This window comes from Microtus ochrogaster (assembly GCF_000317375.1).
Source record: "Microtus ochrogaster isolate Prairie Vole_2 chromosome 14 unlocalized genomic scaffold, MicOch1.0 chr14_random_3, whole genome shotgun sequence".
Taxonomy (NCBI): domain Eukaryota; kingdom Metazoa; phylum Chordata; class Mammalia; order Rodentia; family Cricetidae; genus Microtus; species Microtus ochrogaster.
In genome coordinates this window covers 10,929,379-10,934,474 of record NW_004949098.1, presented here as the reverse complement: position 1 = coordinate 10,934,474, position 5,096 = coordinate 10,929,379, and positions in this window count along the sequence as shown.

The window sequence follows — 5,096 nt, the reverse complement described above, 5'->3', positions numbered from 1 at the left end:
AGAGAGAGAGAGAGAGAGAGAGAGAGAGAGAGAGGAAAAAGAGACAGAGAAGGAGGGAAGCGGAGAAGTGGGGAGAGAGGCGGAAGCGAAGCTGCCTCTCCGAGAGGAAGATGAAAAAGAGAGCCCCTTTCTTCTTCTTCTTTTTTTAAAATATTTATTTATTTACATATCTATATATTTATTTATACAATGTTCTGTCTGTGTGTATGTCTGCAGGCCAGAAGAGGGCACCAGACCTCATTACAGATGGTTGTGAGCCACCATGTAGTTGCTGGGAATTGAACTCAGGACCTTTTGAAGAGCAGGCTATGCTCTTAACCACTGAGCCATCTCTCCAGCCCCCCTCCCCCCTTTCTTCTTTTTATATGTTGCCTTGGTCACAGCATCTTATCATAGCAACAGAAAAGTAACTAATATAGAGTCCCTGCGTCCCATGGCAAATAGGAGCTTTCTGCCTGCAGTGGACAGTAGCACTGTTCCCAGGGCATGTGCAAAGGCAATTTGACAGGAATATTGTGTCCATGCAGCGAAGCTTTAGCAGTAGCCGTCTTAACTAGTGTCTTAGCCACTGTTCTATTGCTGTGAAGAGACAGCATTACCAAGGTAACTCTTTTTTTTTAACCCTGGTTTTTCGAGACAAGGTTACTCTATTTAACAATCCCGACTGTACTAGAACTGACTTAGTAGACTGGCCTAGAACTCACAGAGATCTGCTTACCTCTGCCTCCTGAGTGCTGGGATTAAAGGCGTGCACTGCTGGGCGCCAAGGCTACTCTTATAAAAGAAAGCATTTAATTGGGGGCTTGCTTACTGTTTCAGAGGGTTAGTCCTTATCATCATGTCAGGAAGCATGGTGGCCTGCAGGTAGGTGCGGTTCTGGAGAAGTAGCTGAAAGCTTTGCAGCCTGATTTGCAGGCAGCAGGCAGAGTAAGACGCTGGGCTCGGTCAAAAGCCCATTCCATCTCCATCATCTATAACCTCATCAACTGGGCACATAAGCTAGGGGGCCCTTTTCATTCAAACCACCACAACTAGGTTTCCATCGATGCGGTAAGCACCTTGATCAAAAGCAGCTTGGGAAGAAAAGGGTTTATTTCAGCTTACAGTTGGACATCATGAAGGGAAGTCAGGACAGCAACTCAAGTCAGGCAGGAACCTGGGGGCAGAAACTAACATAGAGGCCATGAGGGATCCTGCCTTTTGGTTTGCTCCTTATTTACTCAGCCTGCTTTCTTATACTGCCCAGAATCACCTACGGAGGATGGCACTGCCCACAGTGGGCGGGGCCTTCCCTATCAATCATTAGTCAAGAAAAAATACCCCCCAGGCTTGCCAGTGTGATGGAAGCGTTTTCTCGAGGTTTTTCTTCCCATTTGACTTTAGCTTAAGTGAAACTGACAGAAAGCTAACTGGGAGTAACTTTCCTGCTTTACCCTCTTGGAATTCACTCTGTAGAGCAGGCTGGCCTTGACCTTACAGAGATCCGCCTGCCTCTGCCTCACTAGTGCTGGGATCAAAGGCTTGCGCCACCACCTCCTGGTGCAGCCGTGGCTCTGTGAGGAAGATTACAGTGCCCGCTGTGAATTCCCTCCTGTGGAGCGGGCCCCAGATCTAATCAGAGAGCATTTGGTTTCTTCTTTAGCGGACTCACAACTACTGCACTGTTGGCTGCGTCTTCTTGTCTGGTTGGTGGTGTATCCTGTAGAGTTGACAGCTGAGTGAGCCGGGTGATGATGGCGTCCTCCACTAGCTAACACTGCACTTTCCGGCGCTGTGAGGGCTGGTTAGCAGGGGAAGCATTGGCCACTGTTCCAGATCGAGGTTTCCGTGCCCTGTGACCTGAGCATACAGTGTCTTCAATAACAAGGTCTTACAAAAAGTTTTGGTAGGCCATCAGCTGTGGTGGCAAGTGTCTGTATTGTTTTGGGATCCTAGTGTCTTCTCTGACCTCAGAGGGAGGTCGCCCACCTCTGACACTAAGATTTTCATTATGAAAGTTCACTATGATTTTAGGAAGCAGCTTTATCCACCCACAGAGGGTACTTCTATTCAAATGTTTTAAAATATCTTTTTTTAAAAATTAGTTTGCCAATATTATGTTTCCTGTGGCTTTCTCACAGACCACTGACTCCTTCCTCTTCTCCATCTCCCCACTAAACCGGTCTACCCCAGTAAATTGTTATTGTTCATCCTGCATTTTTCTTATTTTCACTTAAGTATAATTAGTATGACTTTTATGATTATAGTATGATTTTTTTCATACAACTGTTTTCCTTAGATAATAATGACCAAAAAGATTAAAAACATGTATTATCCAAAGTGTGACTTGGGCAATCTTGTGCCTTCTCTTCATTTTCTATAAAGTTGCTGTCAACAGCAAACTGGTGAAGACTGAGCCATTTGCCTAGGGGGCACAGCTCAGTGGGGGTGCACTTGTGTGAGGCTGTGGGTTTAACCCTCAGAATTGCCGAGAACAAATGAATGAGAGGCTTAATATGCAATGTTTCCCCTCCTCAGTCCATCTCAGCTTCTTGTGCTTCCAGGGGGCACCCGCTAGTACAGAGTCCTGTCCATCCTCTCTGGGAGCCATATAAACTATTTTCATATATGCTAAAATTATTTTCTTATGTGATATTACCATTCATTGTCTAGTATTCTAAAGCCAATTATTAATGTAGAGATGTCAATCAAAATTATTCAGAAATGAAGTATTTACTTAAAATTTTTGTAGGTGTTAATATGGTTGATTAATAATTTTATTCTACTAGTTAATTAAACTTTTTTTTGAGACAAGGTCTCACTCAGAAGTCATTAATTTAATAGAACTCATTATGTAGCACAGGCCTGCCTTAAACTTATGGTGATCCTCCTGCCTCAAGCTTCTGAGTGCTGAGCATAAGCTCGGCATGAGCTACTAAGCTCCGCTTCAACAACTGAGTTTATAAAATGAAAATCTTGTCTCTATCTTAACATTCCGTTTTGTGGCCAGTGTGTGGAATCTGTCTTATTTTCTGTGTGCTATGTTCAGGTCAGCATGAGCACATATTTAAGTGGGATATGAGCCATGTATTACAGCAAACCATCTCTCAGCTGTCCTCCGCAACTGTTGGAAGACTGCTAATTCCTGACGGCTGAGTCACTGCTGCAGCCTTGGGAATTCCCAGCTAATTTCTGAAACCGTGGAGCAGAGGCCAGGAAAATAAGCTGGAGGAAAACAGACCCTAGAACAGCTGGGCAGCCTAGAGAGGAAGGGCTGGAGCTCTTGGGTAAATGCTTGCATGGGTCCAACTGGAGCTGCCCCAGTGTTTGCGCGGCGGGTGCACCCACTCCCACGCAGCTCTGAGAGACTGAGGTGCAGTTATTCTTTGTCTCCAGGAGTAGGGCAGGGCAGCTTTGTTTTAGAGCTTGTGGCTGGGGAGGCACCTCCTCCACAGTGCTGGCCCCTCCTGCCTGGGACGAAGGGCTTCTTTATGCCTCTGAAGAGAGCTGCAAGGCAGCCAGCCCACACCAGGCCTGGAACTGTGTGTTTACTGAAGCTGTAATTTTCACCAATCCTCACCTGACTACATTTTGTTTGTATAACTGCCCTGAAATGGCCCCTTCTACATCCCGTGTTTATCCCCGTCTTTAATGAAAACACAAAATACCCATTTTCTTTTTGGTTATCTTACCCCTTTTGGAATTCGTATTCTTTTTTCTGACCCCTTGGGGACAATGTACTTCCCTTTTGGCTTGGAGCTCTGCTCCTTCAACCCCACTTACTTTTCTTGTGTCTGTGACAAAACATCTGATGAAAGCCATTTAAGGAAGCAAGAGTTTACTAGAGTTCCCAGTTTGGGGGCACCGTCAAGCATGGCCGTCAAGACATGGCAGCAGGATTGGTTGTAAGGCAGCGGTCATAGTGTGTCAGGAAGCAGAAAGCTCTGAGTGCTGGTGCTTAGAGCCCTTCCTCCCTTCCGTTCAGTTCAGGAATAAGCATGGAACGATGCCAGCCATTTCCAGACTGGGGCTTCCTCTTCAGCTAAACCTTTCTGCAAATGTCCTTGCAGAATACCCAGAAGCAGGTCTCCTAGGTGATTCCAAGCTCTGTCACTATAACAATGACAGTTGCATGCTGTGGTTGTCACATCATTCTCTCCCCTTCAACCAAATCTCACACAAGTCCAGTTCACTGGGCGAGGAGTAAGGATTTATACCAGACAAGCAGAATAAACATTTCACTCCTCACTGTACGCCTAGGAGAGAGTGGGGGAAACAGAGCTTTCAGACCTCCCCACCCCCCACTACTTTCTTGCCTTAGATCAGTCATTCTCTCTGACCCAGTTCCCATCACCCACTCTACTTCCTGCCCAGAACCTTAGAGGCTGTCCCCAGGGCCAGTCGAAGGTGCTGGGGTCTTGCTGGTGACCTTGTCTGCACAGTTCAGGACAGTATGGAAGTCTTTGACACAGGTAATTGGAGCTTTGACGATGACCAGGTGACGTGGGTAGGACAGGTGGTCAGCTGCTCAGCCTCTGGCTTGATGGCTGTGGGTACCAGTGTCGGAGAGTATTTGGCAGGACCACAGCTTTGTGAAAAGTATTTGTGGGCAGAGCTCCAGTTGGTCCCAGTTTTCAGACCTCCTCCAGGCACTTGTTCAAGTGCTGTGTGGGTCTGGTCTTGCTCCTTTGTCCCCTGTCAGTGTTAGTGTTCTGAATCGAGGTCTGGGCGGCAGCCTCTACCGCAGTTTGTAGACGCCCACAGCTAGGGGATGAAGACCCTCCAGCGCTGCACAGACGGAGGACCAGCTGCTGTGCCTGCTGCTGCTTCAGTCAGAGAACTCAGGGCAGGAACCTGGAGGCAGGAAGTGATACAGAAGCCATGGGGGAATGCTGCTTTGTGGTTTGCTCTTCCTGATATCTTCAGCTTGCTTTTCTATACAACCCAGGACCACCTGCCTAGGGATGGTACTGCCCACTGTGAACTGGGCCCTTCCAGGTCAATTATCAATCAAGAGAGAACTCTACAGACTTGTCTTGCAGGCCAGTCTGCCTGGGGACATGTATTCAATGTGGTTCCTTATTTCTAAATAACTCTAGCCTGTGTCAAGTTGACAA